The sequence below is a fragment of the Cupressus sempervirens genome, chromosome 2 (assembly GCF_028749045.1).
Source record: "Cupressus sempervirens isolate cs-2001-9-10 chromosome 2, ASM2874904v1, whole genome shotgun sequence".
Taxonomy (NCBI): domain Eukaryota; kingdom Viridiplantae; phylum Streptophyta; class Pinopsida; order Cupressales; family Cupressaceae; genus Cupressus; species Cupressus sempervirens.
The window spans coordinates 167505868-167530102 of NC_143119.1; the positions used below are offsets into that span (position 1 = coordinate 167505868).

Genomic DNA, 24235 nt, shown 5'->3' on the forward strand with positions numbered 1-24235 from the left:
GCCAAAATAATGGTCCAACCTATTTCGAGATCCCAAAGCTAAGTATCCTCTCATTCTAACTAAGGATTTGATTTAGGTGGGTTTCCAAGATGGAGAGTCTTGTATCTTTGTCCTTAATCCTATCCTAGATCATTTGATTACCTTGATGGCATTGACTCTAATAGGTAATTTTAAAGGTTCAAGGCCAAATATTAAAGTTATTCATAGCTTTGTTAAAAAGAAATAATATCTTAAAGGCTATGTGGAAGCAATCCTTCCTAGGGGTGTCCTATTATCTAAGTTTTCAAGTAAACAAAACTATGACTATGTACTATGTGGACACACATGGATGTTTGTAAAGATTACTTTCTCCTTTCAAAAATGGTCACCTAGTGGAATTATGATGAATCATTCTGCTTCTCTATTCTGTTGTGGGTTAGATTCCTAGGTCTTCCTCTAGAGATTTGGAGCATGGAAGTTTTTAAACAACTGGCAAGATATTTCAGGGAACTCCTCTATATTGACCCAAGAACAAGTGCTAAATATAGACTCCTTTATGCTAGGGTTCTTGTCAACATAGGTAGATTGGAGAATCTCCCCTGGTGATTTCAATTAACTCAAATCAAGGCATATTTATGAAGGAAGTGGAGTTTGAATGTTTCCCTTTTCCTTTTTTTTTTTGTAAAAAAAATTGATACTAGGCTAAAAAATAACCAAATAAGAAGAAGAAAGAGGCTCCTTCAATGTTTTATAATCCCACCTTACTACCCCCTCCTTTTGTTTATATTTCTAAACTTATTTAGATAGAGAAGGCATCTGGAAAGCAAAAAGAGGTTATCAACTCTTTGTTTGGAGCCTAGTAGCAGGGTGGATTTTAGGAGGTTACCCAACCACCTCTTCCTTTAATGGTTTTTGGTAAGTCCTCCTTGAGATCTCGTAATGTGAAGCTAGAGTCCTCAGTGTCTCCCTTGGTTTTTGGCTCTCTAGCCCAATCTTTTGAAGATCATGTTAATGTACTAGTTACAGATTTAGTAGTCTCATTATCTTCCAAAGAAAGTAAAGGTTCTTTTTTATTGGACACTTTTTCCCTTAAAGATTTTAACTGATTCTTGACTCTCTTCCAAAGCTTAGAAAAAATCACTAAAAAAATGAGTTCCTTTAATAGAGAACTCTCTATATTCAATAGGTATAACTTCCTCACTTAAAATATTATGCAATTTAATCTTATTTTAAAAGAATAATTTCTAAAATTAATTTTGACCTAAAAGTATAAGGCCTAACACTTAGTGCATAATAATGAAAAGAATGTGCAAGTTTAAGATTAATTCAAATATCACAATAATTATTAGCTACATGCCTGATTATTAATAAGAGAAAATCAAGATAGAAAAGAATAAATGAAGGTTTCTTTTTTATTTTAGATACAATATCAATACACAATGCAAAAGATGAAATTTCTTAACATAACATTCATTCCCATATTACAATTAGTGATTATTTTTAATAAACCATAACATTTAACAACCTAGACTCATATACAAAACCATAAAATGTCATATATCATTGCCTCAAGTATAAAAGTACCACTAATCCAAAATTAGATAATCTAATGGAAGTGTTCTAGTATCTAGAGAGTTGACCCTCTCAAAATCATAGAAACAAACTTATATACCATGCAAGGTGTTTATATTCAAAACTAAATTTCCTAGGAGTTATAAACTAACACTAATTAATATGTCTTTAAAAAAATTAAACAAGAGGAAAGTATGCTATGGCTATTAGCCACTAATAGCTAATTAATTCCCAGTTTTAGATGTGGGCTTGTTTCTCTAGGTTTTCTAGAAGTCCACTACCTAGATCCTTCCATTTATTTTATATGGATATGAATTAAATTAGTTACTTTTGTAGTGGTACTCCAATATACTCCAACCTCAATTTCTACATGCACTTGAACTTGTGGACATGATTCATCTTTTTCTTGTGCACTTCTATGTGATCCTTGCATATAATCATCATGAAATCTACGTGGACAATGGTAATAAAATCCTTGAATGTCATTTCCTAGATCTCCTTCATTATTTTCATCTTGTCATGAAAGGACACATATAAATCATCTATTCCTCTGTCATCTTTGTCTTCATTTTCCATAATTCTAATGCCAATTCACTTGATGTTATTGTCCACAATTTGTTTAAGATGCTTCATTTCTCTTAGGAGTTCTAATGTTTCACCTAAGCCCTCTTCAATGGTCATGTTTCTCCATTCCAAGTTAGACCTTGCAATGAACATGAAGTCAACATCTACAACTATATTGGACATTTCTGCTAAGCCTTTAGTAGTACCATAGGTTCAAACCTCTATAATCTTAATGATATATTCATCCCACTTGAATTTATCACCTTCCCATGAATTTAGTAAAGATTCCAATTTGGTCATCATTTTGGTTTCCCATTTACTAACATTAGATATATAACTCACCTCACTTGTCATCATGGTGTTTATGCAAACATATTTTTATTTCTTGTGAGTTTTTGAAAAAGGGGGTAAAAAATTATTCAATTAGAACAAAAGCAATACAATAAGCCTAAGGCCCAACAACTCCAAAAATAACCACCAAAACTATTGAATCCTATATTTTTCTTGTAACTACTCAAAAATTCCAAGATAATCATTAGGAAGCCTATCCTATCATGCAATATCCTAACCAACTCCATTCTCTGATGTCAATTTTTCCAAAACATCAGCCACTCCATTCCATTCCCTAGGAATATGTGAAAAGGAGACCCAAACCACATGATTACTTAGATACAAAACCTCTCTAACAATAGAGGCTAATTTCCAATTAACATAAACCACATTCAGGTTATTTATCATATCCATAATAATCTAATAATCTAGCTCACATATAATTCTCTCCCATCCCAAAGAACATCCCCACTCAATAGACATATTAATAATAAGGGATTCCATCTATAGACAAGGAAAAAAAAGATAACTTCACAATCCTTACCTTTGCATATGCCACCAATACCTACTTGCCCAATATTTTCATGAGAGGAAGCATCATTATTAATATTTAGGACACCATTCGGGGGTGGTCTCCACCTCCCATCTCTACAAAACCTTCTCTTGATTGAAGGAGATCTATTACCACCTATGGTGCCCACTCCCTTGTCCACCAATTCCAAATTCCTCATAGTACTACTATCTCTAGGGAAAATATATACAAACATATCATACTTAGAATATATATATATATATATATATATATATATATATATATATATATATATATATATATATATATATATATAGTTTCTTAGAGCATGCTCAAAATCTTTAACCACAATTTAGTGACTCCCAAAATTGAGTTGCAAAAAATCCTATGATTCTGCTCCAACCAAAGATTCTATATAATGAAAGTAGGTCCAATAAACCATGCTTTTTGGTCTAAATGTTGTCATTTATTTGATTGATGAAGAGGATTTGAAAATATATGATAACAAGAGTACCTAGAGAAATGTTGAGTTATTTGGTGTATAAAAGGAGCACTAAGACCAAGTAAGACATGGATGATACATTGAATTTTTGATCTACTTAAGGCTAAAGTGAATGGTTACTTTAGCTAAGATAAGAAGAAGCATATGCATAGAAAGTGTCTACCAAACCTGGTCGAACAAACTAAGTTCATGCCAAGAAGAATTCAATAGGTGTCTAGTGTCCAAAAACGTAATATGTACTGAGAATCAGTAAAATCTACTAAGGTTCAAGTGTTAGGAAATAATAGTAGCGACCAAGAAAAGAAGATATATTTGATGTTGAGTAACCCAATGTTGGCCAAGTATCATATTTGGAAGAAAAAATGCATTGTGTTAGACATCTACCAATGAAATGAAGGAAGAGTTTGAAATGTCTATTTTTGGAGAGATAAAATTATTTGTTGGCTTGCAAGTATTGTTAGAAATATTAGTCCTTCATGATAACTAGGAGGCGAGAGGGGGGGTGGGGGTGGAGTGGGGGTGAATCAGTTATCCAATAATTATCAACCTTAAATAATCATAAGCATTCAATCAAAGTAAACAACAACCATACTAAAATGCACATACACAATTGCACATATGCAATCTACTCTTTGGTGCTTACATACTCTAATTTAATTCCCTTTTTTGCAACTTTCTCTCTCAACATGTGATATTTGATAGAAATGTACTTAGTCTTAGAATGCAACACTAGATTCTTATAAATATTAATTGCGCTTGTGTTACTACAATATATGAGTTCACTGAATTCTATCCTTATATCCTTCAACATTTGCTTCATCCAAATGACTTGATTACAAATGTTTGTTGCTGAAACATATTCTACTTCTATTGTACTCTATGAGGTAGAGTCTTGCTTCTTGCTTAACCCAGAAACTAGTCTTCCTCCAAGAAAGAAGGCTCCACCACTGGTGCTCTTTCTTTCATCCATACAACCTTCCTAGTCAGCATTAATCTTTCATACCACAATCCAAACTCTAGTATTCCTTTAAGGTATCCAAATATCCTTTTGACTACTACATAATGTGCTTCTCTAGGATAATCTTGAAATCTTACAACAATTCCAACTACATTTGCTATATTTGGCCTTGTGTGAGTCAGATATTGTAACCCTCTAAACACAAATATGTACTTCTTTTGTTCAATAGTAGGTGTTTCATCCTTTGTAGATAACTCATGTCTAGTTACCATAGGTGTTCCAACTAGTTTACATGTTTCCAAACCAAATATTTTTAGTAGATCTTTCAAATACTTAGCCTGAGAAATAAAGATTCCTTCTATGTCCTACACAATTTGTAATACTAGGAAGTATTTCGTTACTCCTATCATGCTCATTTCAAATTCCTTATTCATTTCTTCTACAAATTTGTCATTTTCATCATCATTTCCTCCAAGTATGATATCATCAACAAATATTACCAAAATCATCAATCCATCACCTATGTCTTTCTAGTATATATTATTATGTATTATACCTTTGCTAAATCCAAGCTTTGTTAAATTCTTGTCCAACCTTGCATACAAAGTCCTAGGTTCTTATTTCATGCCATACAATGTTTTCTTCAATCTGTATATTATGTCCTTATCATATGTTAAAGGAAAATGTTGAGGCTATTCTATGTATACCTCTTCTTCAAGTTCTCCTTTTAGAAATGTTGACTTGACATCCATTTGAGACACTTTGAATTTCTTATGTGCTAGATAGACTAAGAATAACCTTACTACTTCTATTCTTCCCAAAGGAGCATAGGTTTTATCATAGTTTATTAGTTCTAGTTGTGAGTAACCTTTACATACCAATCTTTCTTTGTTCCTTACAACTTCACCTTGTCCATTCACCTTGTTCCTAAATACCCATTTTGTTCATATCACATTCTTGTCTACTAATCTTAAGACCAATTTCCATGTCTCATTCTTCACCACCTAACCCAATTCTTCTTTCATAGCTTTCTTCTAATAGTCATCTTTACATGTTTCATCTACATTCTTTGGTTCAACTCGAGATATCATACATAGTTCTTCATTGATTCTGATTCTTTTCATTACATATTTTTCTCCTCTTCTGATGATCTTTTCTAGTGGACGACTCTTTTTCATATCCTTACTAGAAGTAGGAATTGTTATCTAAACTCTTAGCTCCATTGAAGGTTCTAAGATTCTTTCATCTCTTTGAGCTCCTTCATTCTGCAAATCATTGTTAGTCTCGAAGAATACTTCACCATACCTTGGTTTAGTAACAACATTCTCATTATCAAAATTGTAATCAACTATTCTTTATTTTATCCTAAATTTCTCATCAACTCTTATATTTTTACTTTCAAAAATAGTCTTAGTTCTTAGATTATAACATCTATAGCCTCTTCTTTTCAATGAATAACTAAGAAACATACATTTATCACTTCTAGCATCAAACTTATCAATATCATCGACTCTTTTCATGTAAAATTTGCCACAAAAATTTCTGAAATACTGAACTATATGTGAGTGACCAAACCATAGTTCATAAGGGGTCTTGTTTTTGTCTATCTTAACTTGCACTCTGTTCATAGTGTAGACTACTATATTAACAACTTCTCTACAAAACATCTTAGATACATAATTCTCAGCTAACATAGCTCTGTTACTTCTATTACTGACCTATTTCTTCTTTCTATAATGTCATTCTGTTCAAGGGTTTTCAACTTAACTCTTTCTTCTCTCTTTAACCTTAGTTAGTGAAAATGCTCAAGTAGTGATCTATACCAACTTGATCTTTATCGTTGTTCTTCTATCAGATACCACGAAAAATTGTTATGTTAACATCAACGACAAACACAGTCATGAATGTAACATATCATCATGATAATGATCTAATCATGTTTCTATGATACTCCCCCATAGAAGTATCATCAACATTCATGCTTCCAAAAAACATATCAGATGATACATGGTATTTACATCACTCAATCCAAGTATGTGAAGGAAATATTGAAAATATTTGCTATGGAAGGTTCAAAACATGTTAGTACTCCTATGGTGACATGACATAAACTATCAAAGACTGATGATTCTAATAAAGTAAATCAAATATTGTACATGTATATGATTGAAAAATTGTAATACCTAGTTCATAACAGGCCTAGCATTGCATTCACTATTGGGATTATTGCAAGATTCTCTACAAATCCTATGGAGAATCATTTGATGGCAGGTAAAAGGATTTTTAGATCTTTGAAAGGAACAAAAACTATTATCTATACTACAAGAAGAATGATAAGTTTTAAATAAGAGCCAATAATTTTTTTCATTGGAGTGGAAACATTGATGATAGAGAAATTACAAGTGGTGGAGAATATTTCTTAGGAAAAACATTAGTCTCATGGAGTAGTAAGAAACAAACTTGTATATCACAATTCACTGCTAAAGCTAAATATGTGGTTACTATAGTGAATTGTACAAATGTAGTATGGATACGCGAGTTACTCAAAGGAATGAAGGAGGAAATTATTGAACCTATAATACTCTACTATGAAAATACAAGTATTATGAACATATCTAAGAATCTTGTGATGCATACAAAGACAAAGCACATTGCAATCAAGTATTATTACTTGAGAGAGTTGGTTCAAGATAATGAAGTGAGAATAGAATATGTGAATACAAAAGAATAGATAGTTGATATATTGAAAAAGGATTTACTTGAGGATGCACATGAGTATCTAAGAGGTAAACTAGGGGTGATACTCCTCTCAAAAGCTACTTAAGAAGCAAGAGTAGTTCTCTGCATCAACTGAGTTGAATGCAATATTTTACAATTTGATATAGTGGATCTTAATTCTAGAGCTGCCTAAAATAATGAAGGATTTGGGAAAGAATATTTATAGTCACAAGAAAGATGATAGAGGGAGAACCTAATTGATAACATATACATGTTGAGATGAAAAGCCTTTGGCATTATTGTCAAAGAGGAAGAGATACACAACAATTGAGGGGAAGATACCTTGAGGGAGAGATACTCTAATGAGATATTTATATATTGAATATCTTAAGAGCGAGTGATACATAGAATGAGAGAGATATAACCTGATGAAGGAGAGAGATACACTAATGCCTATTAATTTTTATAAAAGCAAGAGGGAGAAGATACATTAGCAAAAATAAGTTTTCATTACCCTATATAGAGGAAGGATACATACTTATAGAGGGAGAGTTTCAAAGGTATTAAATTTCTTTTTGGTATTATTGTGTTTATAGGTTATCGATCAACGCCAAAGAGGGAGATTGTTTGAAGTGTGGAAATATGCTAGAAAAATCATTATTTTGTCAATGATGTCAAACTTGCTTCTTGTTAGTGAGGAAATTTATTTTTGGTCTAAATTCTATCATCTATTTAATTGATGAATACTATTTGAAAATATATCATTACAAAAGTACTGAGAGAAAGGTTGATTTCTTTAGTGTATAAAAGGAGCACTAAGACCAAGTAAGACATAGATGATATGATGTATTGTTGATCTAATTATGGATAAAGTAAATGGTTACTTTGGCTAAGACAAGAAGAAGTGTTTGCATAACAAGTGTCTACCAAGCCTAGTCCAGAAAATAGTGTAACCCAAACAAAATTAATTAAGGCCAAGAAAAATTTAGTAGGTGTCGAGTGCTCAGAAATACAATAGGTTTTGAGCATTAGTAAGATCTAATAAGTATTGAGTGTTAGGAAATAATAGTAGTGACTAAGTGAAGATGACGTAGTTGATGCTTAGTGTTGGTAAACAGATTTGTTCTTTTTATCTTTCATGAAATTATGACTCTTAATGCCCAGATTATGAAAAATATTTATTCACAACAGTTGAAAAGCCATTTTATGGTTATCGGATTTTCTCTAAATTGGTAGGTATAGCTCCCTATAGGAATAATCTTCAATGAATTACATTTGTTTCTACTTATCTAAAATGGGGCATGCTCTTAACTCGAGAGCATGAGAGGCAAACCAAAGTAAGCCTAACTAGAACTTAATTAAGGCAAGAAAAATTTCTCAAAATCAAAATAGATTTATGTATCCACACTTCTTATAGATTCATAAGTCCATCTGTGCCAGACTAAAATAAGTTGAAATCTAAATCTAAACTACAACTGATGAGTTAGGAAAACTAACAGAATCCTTTCATCAAACGAAATATAACAATATTTATTACATCCATTTGAATTCCAAAAAATAGGGGAAATGAAACTCTGTTCTTTCTTAGTTCTCTGAAACACAAACAGGAAACACTAACAAATTATAGTACCTACTGGAATGGAAAATGATTGAAACAAAGTGCCATTCAATTATCTCTGCAACAGATAGTACTTCACACCAAAATTTTCCGACCCTCTACATGCAATTAAATGAAAAATTAAACTAAAATGCCCTCCCCTTCCCCTCAGCTCTCTGACTGTATTTGAGAAAAAGAAGAACCCTTTTCAATTATCTCTGCTTGGCGGTGACTCTTTCTTTTAAGGAGTTGATTAGTCACTTTCATCTAACCTGCTTGCTGGCTGGTGGCCTTCTATTTTCACCAACTTTTCAAATTCTTCTCCTTTCCAAGGAACTCCAATCTAAAACCTCCTACCATTGTCTGAGATTGTCCAGCCTTGAGGCACCTGTTTGCTATCACCCATCCATATAATATCATACACCGTTCTATTTGAACCTGCATTGTTTTCTGAACTGACACGTCTCTTCTCAGGAGGAATAACAAATAAGCCTGATATATTTGACCGGTAGCTCACTATGCAAAAATCCTTTCCAGCTATATTAATTATCTCAAAAGTTGAACCAAGCATGTCACCTCCTTCATCCAGTTGAACTTGACCTATTAAGCTTGTAATGTTAGTTTGCAATAATATTTTGGGCAACTGTGGACTTCCTTTGAAGAAATTAAGCTTTGGTAGCTCTGAAACACTTCCACTTGTAGTGGATAGGTGAGGATAATCTGTAAAGGATGTATTTCCTCCTTTTCCCAGAAAGGTATCAATAGCATGTGCAATTTCCCACACTGTATCATAAGCATACAATCCAAACACATTGAGGCCTGAATCAACATTTCCAACTTTTTGTAGATTATTCCATCTTACCAAGAAATCATGTTGCTGATAGGAATTGTGAATATGTCACCGCACAGAAATGAGCCCTTGTAGTGATTTTATTGTATCTAAATCAAGCTCAAGGGAATCCAGAGTAGAAAATAGCCAATCTATGGCTATCCATACATAGCCATTGCTCAACATTTGAAGGTAGTGTACTTCAGAGAAAAATTTCAGACTGACATCTGGATTCATATGAACAACAAAAACTCTAGTTTTTATCAAAGCCAAATCTTTCAAGCTATCACTCAGGCTACTTCTCAAAATGTCTAGAGGCATTCAATATTTATGAACAATATTAGCTTTATTCCCAAGTGCATCACCCAAGGTAGTTATTCCATTTCTTTCGTAGTCATCATCTACGTAAACTGCAATTACCTGTCTCCAATTGAAGAAACCAATTACATTTGCTATTGCTGACATCTGTGAGAGATCATTATGTGTCAAATGAAGAAAATAAGAGTACTGAAGTGAAGAGAGACTTGGATCACTTGCTCCAAATGATAAAAGTGGCACACTAAGTCCATCTGCTATGTGAGAAATAGTATGAGCAATCATAGAGGATTATGGTCCTATAATTGCCAATACATTTTTCTTTGACAACTCAATAGCTTGCTGTAACATGCATGGAACTGATCAACAATTTGCCTTAGCAACACGTTAAATCTAATATTTTGGCAAACACATCTTATTGTCCAATTGCCTTTACAATGTATCCAAATGTATTTACTGTTGCCATTCGAATCCACTTATTATGGGCTTTCATCATCTCCAACAGTTCAAAGCAGATTCTCATCCATTCTTGAGCAGGTACAAACTCTGCTCCCTCACTACGGCACCAAAACCATTCAACATCACATTTTCATCATTTTTGGTCTGCTCTTGAAAAGCATAAAGTATACCATCAATCAACAATTCCTTCAAGCGAGCATCAATATTTGAAGCACCCAAGCTCGCAACCACCTTTTTAATTGTCTCCATTACCATCCGACGGTAAGGTTCACTTTCATCTTTAAGGTTTTCAACAGTTCTTCCCACAATGTCCGCCACTCCTACCTTGTTAGCAAATCTCAACAGTTGTATCTATAGGTTGTCAGTAGTTCCTTCTATCTAGAGCCATTCTCCTAACTTAGAAATTACAAAAAAATTCCAAACTGTCGGCTATCATTAACCATATATCTCCCTCATCTTTCATCAAGCAACTTCTTATTTATATTATTACTATGCATGGATTCTTTTTTATGAGATCGACCTGATCCTCAATTCGAGTATGGTTTCAGCGTTGTTCCTATTCATTTTCCATGTAATGTCTTTCACTTAGGGTGTCATTAATATATAAGATGTTGAAGTGAATGAAGATATGTTGATGTGCAATCTGATCAATATTCTATCCATGTGCATATGTTCAACTACAGACAGACCCACAGGCTCTTAACATCTTTATCACTCCTTAGATTTGAATATCCTATCTTTTGGAACTATTTGTGTCGTGGCTTCTTCTCAATTGGATAGTGTGGATAGGCTCCTGCAATTAATATGAGGACCAGGCACTGCCATTCCTAGAGAGGTAGTTGGATAGGTACATATGTCAATCATGCAGTAACCTCTATTAATGATGCTATTATCAAAAGGCTCAGGTTGTGTGTATCACAAAGGAATCTTTGCAATATGATTTGTACTATTCTCATCTGGATCATTCCTCATTGCTATCTCCTGAAGTTGATAAGCATATTCCAGATTCCATAGAACATCTCCCATGGCAGGCCTATCGATACCTTGTTCTTCCAAACACTTCTCAGCCGTCTCCGCAAACTTTTTGAGAGAGCTTGGATTGATGGTGCTAGAAAGATGAGAATCAATGATCTGATCAAGCATGCCCTTTTTTGATAATGCATTGCCCACTCTACTATATTAACTTGCTCTCTAGGAAGAACTGGATTTAGCACCAATCTTGCACATAGGACCTCCAGCAACACCAATGTTTCTGATCCAGAGTGGGTCTAGTCTTTGAAAGGCCCAAGTCTATCACCTTGGAAACTAGATTCTCGTCAAGTAAAATATTTGTGGTCTTGACATCATGATGAATGATACCTTGAGGTTCTCCAGTATGAAGGTAGTGAAGACACCTTATAGCTCCTATGCATACTTCAAGCCTCTATTTCCAGGAAAGTGGGGGAGATTTGAGCCATACAAATGACTACAAAGAGGCCCATTGGCCATATATTCATAGACAAGAATCATCTCACAATAACCAATCAGAGATACAAGATGATGATGGCGAAGCTTTGACAGCATCTCAATCTCTATTTGAAATTTAGTGAGACCTTGTTCAGATCTTGGATTACCTCGCTTGACAACGACTTTAGTTCCATCTTCTAGATGCCCTTTATATACTTTGCCAAATCCACCAACACCCAAAAGCAAACTCTCGTCAAATTTATTTGTGGCTTCCTGAATTTTAGCAAATGTGAAGTACTGAACAAGGTTTGATCATGTAGAGGACATATAGCTCCTAGTGCCACTCTTATGGGATATCATTAAAACTTTATTGCCCATACTAGGAGAATTTCCTCCATGCAATGGAAGAGGCAACCATGCAGGAGCTAAGACATTTTCTACTATGATCATCATAATAGTATCTGAATAACCTCATTCATAATAACCTTAGTGCTGACAACTTGTTTCAAAACTATAATGATCATCACAACGGCCTTTGCCTCCATATTTACACTCTGACAATAATATCACCAAACACCTGAACTGAAGTTTGAACCTGTAGATATAGATCTCAATCTAAACTTTGGTATTTGAACTTCCATGTTTAAAGAGATTTTAGGTAACTTATGCAAAAACTGACCAGGACAAGAAAATATTGAAATTTTGAAATAGGGGTACTAAAAGTGTGCCTATAGCTGGCTCTGACTGGGGAATATGTACTACAAGGTGCATTTAGAATCCAGTATCTCTAGTTAAGCAAGTGCCTTATCCATTGGGCTATGGAGTCAAAGAAAAATCAATAAGAAAGTGCATATAGGGAGGGTGGAGGGGAGCAGGGCAGACTAAAACAAAGCGAGAGAAAACAACCACAATAGACTAAGAAAGAAGAAGCTACACTAGACACACCAAAATTGGAAAGAAAACTTATTTACAAAAGGTGAGGGAACCTCACCAATAGGACCAACGATAAAGAAAGATTCATATGTGGCCATTCAAGGGAAGAGAAAAGTATGAACCTCTTTTGAATAGAGGAAGATGCTTCATCAATTCAAAACAACATAGGTAATCTTTAGCTATGCCTTCACTATTGAACTTAAGCCCCAAAGCCTTTTTCAACATGATGACTCTCAAGATCTTTCCAAATAGCCATGCCTCATTATAGACCTTTGATTTGTCTATGCTTCCATATACATCCTTCCTTGCATACTCAAACTTTTGTGATGGAAGAAAATATTCAACATATTCTGGATGCATTACTGGAATATAATTCATTTCATCCTTTTCAGCATTATCGTTTTCATTTTCTCATTTGCAAGTACTGACAAAAACATCTTCTGATTTTGAACCAGAGCTGAAAAATGCATCCCCATTTTCCACATGTTGTAACTTCTTTGGTGAAGAAGAAAAACAATCACCATATTTTATACATGTTGCTGGAAGATAGTTACATGTGTTTATTTCATTACCAACAATATCACCTTTATCAAAAATACCAGCATTAGACACACTATTAATAACCACTTCAACCTTCAAACCCAGGCTGAAACTGGATGATCCTTCATTACTCATAGATTCTAATGGAATTGAAATATCTTCTTCATCCTTAGCATTTATCAAATTTGAGAAATGTCCTTCTAAACTCAAAACTTTAATATTTGAATTGATTAAAGAAGAAGAATCATATGTGGCTGGCACCAAGGATTGCTCAATTTTCATTTCATGACTAGAAAAATCTTCATCTAATTCTTTGTCTCCTACAGGATGCTTTCCTTCATGATCTTCAAGAATCTTCATAGGCTAGAAAAGTTCTTTTTACCAGTGCCTCTTCCAAGGTAATTCATTATCACTTTCATCCACCTCATAAGAAGTTACATTCTTAGATTTAGTATGATGATCACTAAAATATAATGTAGCCAGCACAGTTTTTTCAAGATAATTTTTAGGAAAACAAAAATTTGAAGCATGATCCCCATTTATTTCTCTTTCAATTTTGCTTATCAACTCTTCGACCATATTTTCAGCTTTAGCAAAACATGACCTCACTTTCTATTCAACATAAGACTCATCAAGAGAATTAATCATTACCTTTTCTTCAAAACAAATAAATTCTACCATGGGGTCCTTGTTGACCAATTTTTTATCACTATGAGGAATAGCCTCATTTGCTGATAGTTGTACTTTTGGAAACTAGGACATCTCTTGTTTTCTTAGAATCGAACCGCTAGTTGTCATGGACTCTTCATTTTTCTCACTGATTATATTTTCTTTAGAAAAATTCTCTCCAGCCTTAAGTGATTCAACTAAGAGAGATGATTCCTCATTGTGCCTATGAGTAGTATTATCTTCAATCATTGATTCCTCACTCATTTTAACAATCAATGCAGTTTCTTTGGCTTCAATAATTTCATCATCTGAAATTAAAACTGATTCTTTCGCTTTCAATTCAGGAAGTGATTCTAGATTCATACCTGTTGATTCTTGAGAGAAACTAAAATCCTCCATAATTGCATCTAAACTATTGATGGTGTGTTTTTGGTGTTCAGACACATGTAGACCACTTCCAATTTTTTTTTTATTATTCTCATCACTAGGAGAAGAAATCTCCTTTTCACCCTCAACTGATGAATCTATTGGTGGAACTAATGATTCCTAAGGGAAAACTATTGAGAAACAAGGGATCAAAACTACCTTTTCTTCTTCCTGTGATGATTCAGGCTGAAAATATTCTTCATTCACTCATTTTTTACTAGGCACATCTCGTTTGACTTCTTGTTCACTCAAAACTAAAAATTTTAAAGGAATGCAATCTAGAAGGGCTTCTGACATTTTGCCCTCACCTACATGTAGTTCTCTCTTTAACTTTTGCAAAAACTTTGTTTTCTCGTCCACCTCTTTCAATAGGTGATATCTTTCACATATACTTCTCAATAACATCATGGTTACATGATCTTCTTTGATACTTAGGTTCATCCTTACTCCATTACTGATGCTTTCTCTTCAAGCTTGGAACATGTCGTACAATGCAGAATTAGTAGTGTGATGAAGCTCTATAAGGGATGGATCTAGCCTCCCTCTTTTCACCGATTTAATAGGCATGGTCCTTTTTATAATGGAGTCACCAATCTCTTGCAAGATAATAAAGTTTCTGAGAATGAAAGCACTAGACTCTTCAACTAGAAAATATGAGAATAAAAATAGAGTCACCAATTTCTTGTAGAGATAACAATAATACTGAGGAAGTAAAATCTAAACATTGATCTTCTTTTCCACTCCCCAGTGGAGTCGCCAAAAATCTGTTGGTAAACAGATTTGTTCTTTTAATCTTTCATGAAATTATGACTCTTAATGCCTAGATTATGAACAATATCTATTTACAATAGTTGAAAAGCCATTTTATGGTTACCGACTTTTTTCTGAATTGGTAGGTGCAGCTCTCTATTAGAATAATCTTCAATGAATTATGTTTGTTTCTACTTATCTAAAACAGAGTATGCTCTTAACCCGAGAGCAGGAGAGGCAAACCAAATGAAGCCTAACTAGAACTTAATTCAGGCAAGAAAATTTTCTCAAAATTGAAATAGATTTATGTATCCACACTTCTTATGGATTCATAATTCCATTTGTGCAAGACTAAAATAAGTTGAAATCTAAATCTAAACTACAACTGATGAGTCAGGAAAACTAACAGAATTCTTTCGTCAAACAAAATATAAAAATACTTATTACATCCATTTGAATTCTAGAAAATAGGGGAAATGAAACTCTGTTCTTTCTTAGTTCTCTGAAATGCAGAAAGGAAACACTAAGAAATTACAATACCTACTAGAACATAAAATGATTGAAACGAAGTGCCATTCAATTGTCTCTGCAATAGATAGTACTTCACACCAAAATTTTTTGACCCTCTACATGCAATTAAATGAAAAATATAAACTAAAATGCTCTCCCCTTCCCCTCAGCTCTCTAACTGTATTTTAGAAAAAGAAGAACCCTTTTCAATGTCATCAAATTACATATTTAACACTTTCTCTCTTCTTGGCAGTGACTTTTTAGTTGCCAAGATAACTCTTTCTTTTAAGGAGTTGATTAGTCACTTTCATCTAACCCGCTTGTTGGCTAATGGCATTCTATTTTCACCAAATTTTCAAATTCTTCCCATTTCCAAGGAACTCTAATCAGAATCCTCCTACCATTGTCTGAGATTGTCCAGCCTTGAGGCACCTATTTTCTATCACCCATCCATATAATATCATGCACTATTCTATTTGAACCTGCATTGTTTTTTGAACTGACACATCTCTTCTTAGGAGGAATAAAAGATAAGCATGATATATTTGACCGATAGCTCACTATGCGAAAATCCTTTCCAACTATATTAATTATCTCAAAAGTTGAACCAAGCATGTCAGCTCCTTCATCCAGTTGAACTAGACCTATTAAGCTTGTAATGTTAGTTTGCAATAATATTTTGAGCAACTGTGTACTTCCTCTGAAGAACTTAAGCTTTTCTAGCTCTGAAACACTTCCACTTGCAGTGGATAGGTGAGGATAATTTGTAAAGGATGTATTTCCTCCTTTTCACAAAAAAGGATCAACAGCACGGGCAATTGCCCATACTATATCACAAGCATACAATCCAAACACATTGAGGCCTGAATCAACATTTCCAACTTTTTGTAGATCGTTCCATCTTACCAAGAAATCATGTTGCTAATAGTAATTGAGAATATATCATCGGAGAGTAATGAGCCCTTGTAGTGATTTTATTGTATCTAAATCAAACTCAAGGGAATCTAGAGTAGAAGATAGCCAATCTATGGCTATCCATACATAGCCATTGCTCAACATTTGAAGCTAGTGTACTTCAGAGAAAAATTTCAGACCGACATCTAGATTCATATGAACAACAAAAACTCTAGTTGTCATCAAAGCCAAATCTTTCAAGCTATCACCTAGGGTACTTCTAGAAATGTCTTGAGGCATTTGATATTTATGAACAATATTAGCTTTATTCCCAAGTGCATCACCCAAGGAAGTTATTCCATTTCTTCTATAGTCATCATCTACGTAAATTGCAATTACCTCTATCCAATTGAAGACACTAATTACATTGGCTATTGCTGACATCTGTGAGAGATCATTATGTATCAAATGAAAAAAATAAGGATACTAAAGTGAAGAGAGACTTGGATCAGTTTCTCCAAATGATAAAAGTGGCACACTAAGTCCATCTGCTATGTGAGAAATAGTATGAGCAATCGCAGAGGATTGTGGTCCTATAATTGCCAATACATTTTTCTTTGACAAATCAATAGCTTGCTGTAACATGCATGGAACTAATCAATGATTTTCCTTAGCAACATGTTCAATCTCATCTTTTCGCAAGCACATCTTGTGGTCCAATTGCCTTTACAATCTATCCAAATGTATTCATTGTTGCCCTTCGAATCCCCTTATTATGGGCTTTCAACATCTCCAACAGTTCAAAGCAAATTCTCATCCATTATCGAGGAGGTACAAACTATGCTCCCTCACTATGGCACAAAAACCATTCAACATCACATTTGTATCATTGCTGGTCTACCCTTGAAAAGCATAAAGTATACCATCAATCAGCAATTCCTTCAAGCGAGCATCAATATCTAAAGCACCCAAGTTCGCAACCACCTTTTTAGTTGTCTCCATTACCATCTGACGGTAAGGCTCACTTTCATCTTTAAGGTTTTCAATAGTTCTTCCCACAATTTCCACCACTCCTACCTTGTTATCAAATCTCAACAGTTGTATCTACAGGCTGTCGGTAGTTCCTTCTATCTAGAGCCATTCGCCTAACCCAAAAATTACAAAAAAGTTCCAAACTATCGGCTATGATTAAACATATATCTCCCTCATATTTCATCAAGAAACTTCTTATTTATATTATTACTATGCATGGATTCTTTTCTGATGAGATCGACCTGATCCTCAATTCGAGTATCGTCTCAGCGTTGTTCCTATTCATTTTCCATGTAATGTCTTTCACTTAGGGTGTCATCAATATATAAGATGTTGAAGTGAATGAAGATATTTTGATGCACAATTTGATCAATTTTTTTTCCACATGCATATGTGCAACTACAGACAGACCCACATGCTCTTAATATCTCTATCGCTCCTTAGATTTGAATATGCTATCTTTCGGAACTATTTGTGGCGTGGCTTCTTCTTAATTGGCTGTTGTGTATAGGCTCCTGCAATCAATATGAGGACCAGGCACTGCCATTCCACGAGAGGTAGTTGGACAGGTACATATGTTGCTCACATACTAACCCCTATCAATGATGCTATTATCAAAAGGCTCAGGCTGTGTGTATTGCAAAGGAATCTTTGTGTAGGACCAGAAAAATGGGTAATATGCATAACACACTATGAGAAAATCACAAAACTTAATAATCATATGTTAGCACCCACTAGTCTACCATGAAAGCCAAACTAAAAAAAAGAAAGCAAACATAATCAAAAACTCCCTTTTTCATTTGTAGCTCCCGTGTCCTTCTTTCTTCGCCAAATGATTGTAGCTCCAAAGTTGCTTATAGTGCACACAAAATTGAAGCAAAAGCCTATGATAGTGATAATGCCATGAGAATACTTGAAGTGTGATTTTATGTGAGAGAGAGAATGCAAAATGCAAATTAGAGACTCAAGACTTTAGTATTCTAGGATTCAAGAGACTCCAGGACCAAAAATGAGAGGAACAGTGTCCAATTTATAATTGCCATGGAGGATGAGAGCATTGGATTTTTCACCCATAGATATGCGATGTGGCAAGAGATTCCTTTGAGAATCCATGACACATTTGACAAAATATGCCAATTGTGAGATTCTATGACACATGAGAGTCAAATTTGGCTAAATGTGGAAGAGAATCTATGAGGCATCATAAGATTCCTCAACCCACTTAAAGCCAAGAATCTATGACGAATAAGCCAAATAGGGACATGTGTAAGAGGTAATAATAATTCCTATGACGCATATGAAAAAATATGCCAAAAGTAAGACTCTATGACACACGAGAGTCAAATTTGGAAGAGAATCTATGATGCCTCATAAGATTCCTCAACCCACTTAAAGCCAAGAATCTATGACGAATAAGCCAAATAGGGACATGCGTAAGAGATAATAATATTCGATTATGACAAATCTCAGCCAAGTGTCAAAGGAGAATCCATGAGGTGTCACATCCAAGTGTCATGATGATGAAATATTTTATGGAATATTTGAATTAAAAATCCTTTTATTCCACAAAATAAGAATTCGTAGAAAATGGAATTAATGATGGAAAATGGAACTTAAGAAATTGTAAGTTTCTATGGTTTGCAGATAATGAATCAATTAATTAATTGAGAATGATAATTAGGAAGAATAATTTGTGAGAATAATAGAATTAAATTATGGGTTATTTAATCCTATAGAGAAAATTAGTAGATGATTGGCCAAATTGATTAAATGAATGTGACCGTATCCTTTGATGAAAATGTGACGACGATGGATATCGAATAAGATGGTGAAAAGGTAGACCAAAGCCATAATAGATCGAAATTGATAACATGCCAAGGACACATGACATGAACTAATTGATATGTAACATTTAACCGACATTGTAAATGCTACAGGATTGAAATTGATTGATAAGTTTTGATCATAATAACACTAACGGACACTGTCAATATTATTAAAATGGTTGATGATGCCATGATCTGACATTAAAAGCCTCAACAACGTCAAAGATTGAATGACATGAATGATATTTTGACCTAGTACTGAGAGCCATGGCAGTACTAAGGTCAGATTGATAAGATTGATAAGTTGATAGGTTTCCAAGGCACTGAAAGCCACAACAATGCCTAGGAGTAGATAAATGATGATTGATTTGGGATGTTTGATATGTTTTGGGTTGATTAGTACCAATTTTGAGTGATTTCAAGTTGATTTGGGGTGATTTCGAGTTGATTTGATATTAATGTGAAAGGGGATACAAATGATGAAATATGGTCAATCTAGCCAACAGATCAAAGTTACTAGAATGAGAAAATGGGACAAATTAGTATGAAGAAGTGATGAAATTGTAGATTTGAACCATTTTTGAGCATCTACATTTTGCCCCTCTTTAATACAATGTGATTTACAATGTTGTATCAAAGAATAACTGATGAGAAAGCCACAACATGCCCCAGTAGGGATGATATATATGGGTGCCCCCTCGAAAAATTTACTAAGATAAGCATATGATAAGTCAATTTATCCACAACAAGAAGACAAAACCATAGCAACTGATGGGATGACCCAAAACTGTGCATGTATGCCCAAAATGATGGAAAGATGTCATGACATGAGGGAAATCATAAAAAATGGTCGTATTTGGTCAAAGATGATGAGACAAAAGTCAGACTAAGGTTGAACCAGGTGGAAAGCCATAGAAAGGTGATTGACAACATAGGATGATGCAAGAATGCAAGATGAAGATGATTTGGTGAATTAGAAGACATGATCATGGTGATGGAGAATGAGATGAAGAAGAAAGATGAGATGAAGAGATGTTAGTATAATGGAAAGACTTTTTCTTGTAGAAAGTGCACTAAATGTCAAATGCAGCTTTATTTTGATATGGCAAATGGAATGCAACACATCATGGCATAAAGGGCCAGAGCGCAAATGCAAGCCTTTTGTGTAAACAAGCATGATGCAAACAGAGAATGACCTTGTCCTTCCTGAGGCATATGTACATGCCCTAGACTCTCAAAGGTCTATTGTAACAAAAAAAAATGGAAAAAGATGACTATGAACCATCCTGGCCACTCTCATACATCAATTTATACCATCGAGTAGCATAGGGACATGATCAAAGAAAAAACAAAGCAAAAATAAATCACTCACTAAATAGCATGAGCCAACAGCTATTCTTGTCCATTATTATGTTCTTGTTAACATTTTAGGTGTGTATATAGTGTTTGACATGTTGATAATGTGATAGTTATGGTTGTGGATTCAGTTGATAAGTTCATAGTGACATGTTGGATTGATTGTTGGTTCATGCTGCACAGATATTGTGATTGGCATTGAAGCATAGCGCTTTGATTTTTAGTCTGCAAAGCGCAAGTGTTTATGCAAAAGAGGTGGTTATCCATAGTAAAAATGTACAAGGTTTATTGCAAATTTTTGACGAGTTTTTATTTTTAGGGTTTTTGGGAATATTTGTTTTTTTTGTGTAACTGATTTCTTCAGGTCATTTTATGATTTTTAGGGTTTATTTTAGGATATTTTATGATTTTTAGTGCTTTTTTCAGGACATTTTATGATTTTTAGTGATTTTTTCAGGACATTTTATGGTTTTTAGTATTTTTTCAGGATCGTATTTGAATTTTTAAGGATTTTTTTAGGATGTTATGATTTGTAGGGATTTTTTTAGGATCGTATAAGCATAAACAAGTGTTAGCTCCAATTCATTATGCAATAGATCCAATGGATAAAAAGCACTTAGAGGTATGCCCCTAGTTCAAATTCAAACTTACGCACTATGTAGGTAATATGCCCCCAGACAAGATGCAGACTATGTACAAAGGCCAATGATAGAGTGTGCGTGCAGACTGGTGATGCTTAGGCAAGGTAACAAAGGATATTAACCAGATTGTGAGCCATGATAAGGGACCAAGGATGTCTTGCGATATGAAGGATATGATGAAGGAATGATAGAGGGGGAAAGGACCAGATGGAATCCTGATAGATGGAGGAGCAATAACTGATTACACATGGCACCTGTTTGCCAGGTTTTCACCATGGTACTTGCCCAAAGCGCCTGTTTACCAGGTTTTCACTTTTGGATGGAATTTTTCTCTTGACTCAAATTTTCATGCCAAGATGCCTGTTTGCTAGGTTTTCATCAAGGCATGCATTTTTTTCTTTTTTCACTTTTTTTCTTTTCTTTTTTCATGACTTTTTACTATTTTTTTGATATTTTTTTCAAGACTTTTTGCAATTTTTTTGATATTTTTTCATGACTTTTAGATGGAATCAAGAATGTCACTGACAAATGCTGAGAAGATATATGTTGTTGATGCTGCTAGCTAATGAGCTCTGAATCCATGCCTAACCATAACTACATAGGATTTGTTCTGAGTCTGTAGCTAAAATCAAACCACTGGAAAGGTCTCGAGATATACCATCATTTACCAGATGTAAGACAATGTCTATTTCTTGTGAATCAAGGCATCTAAGGATAATTGGGTCAACAGAAATGTCATGTGGGATGTCACTAATGATGACATGTGCAAAGGCTTGTTGGACAAAGGACTGATTTTGGTTATTGGAAAAATTAGGTAGCTGGATTTGGGGATAAACAAAGGGATATAAGGGAGGTTTGAGACCAATGACCTTCCGCATGAACGCTGATTGAGAGAGCTCCAAAAGACTTTGTGGCATATTGAATGTTGGAACACTGATATTCACGGCATCATATTTTTCTTTTGTATCATTGGGAGCTGCTTAGCTTTTGATTTTTTATAGTCTAATGGCACCTTTTGATTTTCACCAAGAGACCTATGCTTGTTATTTCTTTCTCTTTTTGCTTTGTAGCTAGAAAGTAGAGTTGGCTCCCCAAAGTATGCCAATGTGTTCTCTTTAGGAGAAACTGCTTCTTCATAATCTTCAGTCATAATGCCTTCAAATTCTATTATAAGAGTGCCATCATTGTCAAATTGATCAAAAATTGGTGGTCCACGTTGGTCCCAATCCAAAGTTTCAGGATAACTTGAGGGAATGTCATCATCATTATGGAATGGGCTTTGGTTGAAGGTAGATATATGGGTAACTGATTCAACTCGATTATTGGGGTTATGCTTAGAGGCTAGGGGATTGTTGGTTTCAAGTGGGATATCCTCAGATGCCTTTTCATAATTCAAAAAATCCATAGTCTTACATGTAGGTACTGTGGTACTAGGAGGACCTATTCATAATGGTTTAAATCCAAGCCCCAAACTAGGAGGTTGTCCTTCTATAGTGATAGGTTCAATGATTCCTTGTTTCTGAAATCCAAGACCACTATAGCCATCATAGCCTTGTTTCTGCATGATGGTAAACCCAAGTCCATACTTGCTAGGATATATCAAAGTGGGTTCTTGTTCTGCTTTTAATTTCTCAATACATACAGATGTATTCTTAGTGATAGAAGTATAATTCTTTGTACTGATGGGAGAAAGTGGTGACTCCTTAATGTGGGAGACTTGAGAGATAAAGTACTCTCCACACCCATTGTCTTCAATCTTCATCCTTTCCTTTGCTTTACTGAGCAGTATATCAGCATCCACATACTTACAGGGATTTGTGGGTTGTGCTTCATTGTTTGTTGGGATTTGGAATGCAGTAGCATCTCTTAGATTAGCACAAAACTGGAAAGGATCTAGATCACCGGGGATGGTAACCTTTATGTTGTGATAGGAAAACTTCAAACATTGATGATATGTAGAAGGGACTGCTTTCATAGCATGAAGCCAAAGGCGTCCTAGTATCATGTTGCAATTTATTTCAATGTCTAGGACATGGAACAATGTGTCTTCAGTAGCCGAACCAACTATGACAAGTAATGTGATGATGCCCTTGGAATAGCGTTCACCATCATCATAAGCTTTTATTGTGATTCTTTGAGAGGGATCCACATCATCTTCAGAATAACCCAAATTGTTGACAACCTTAAGAGTACATATGTTCAATCCTTCTCCTCCATCTATTAAGACACGTCTAACTTTGGCATTATGGATGAAGACTTCGAGATAAAGGGGATCATTATGGTTATATTTTTCCTTAGGAATATCTTGGGGTGAAAATGTGATATGTTGTGACGTGGATAGGTTCTCAACCATGGCTTGGAACTGGGCAACATCAATGTTATCTGGGACTATTTACTCTTTAAGGGCTTGCTCCAAGATCTTATGGTGTTGGGGAGATGCGCGCAGTAGGTCCAAAATGGATATTTGTGTAGGGGTTTTTTCAAGTTGTTCAACAAGGCTATAATTAGCTGAAGTAGGAGCAGTAGGTCTACTTGGAGGTGTAGGTCTAGTAGAAGCAGTAGGTCTAGATTGGGCTCCAGGTAGGGTGATCTTGCTACGATGTGTAGTGATAGCACAATGAGGGTCTTCAGCCTTCAATGTGAATGTGGATATGCGAAAGTCGGACTTATTAAAGCAATTGATGGTGTAGTCATAGCCAGTGCATGTGTAATTCACATTACCTTGTGAGTTTGAGTTTGAACTTGAGGGTTTCTCTTTGTCATGATTACCCAAAGGATCTTTGAAAATAGTATGATCAGAGTTGGATGCTAATAGTGATGGATCAACTGTGATTACACCATCATCAATAAGGTCTTG

The 24235-nt window shown here is 34.6% G+C and overlaps 2 pseudogenes; both read right to left on the reverse strand.

The window, feature by feature from the left end:
• The window catches only part of LOC149571580 (LEAF RUST 10 DISEASE-RESISTANCE LOCUS RECEPTOR-LIKE PROTEIN KINASE-like 2.4), a 76171-nt pseudogene extending 65567 nt beyond the window's left edge, over positions 1 to 10604 (reverse strand).
• Positions 10605 to 11270: 666 nt separating this feature from the next.
• LOC149571581 (receptor-like protein kinase THESEUS 1 pseudogene) lies at positions 11271 to 13634 on the reverse strand (annotated as a pseudogene).
• Between the last annotated feature and the right edge of the window lie 10601 nt (positions 13635 to 24235).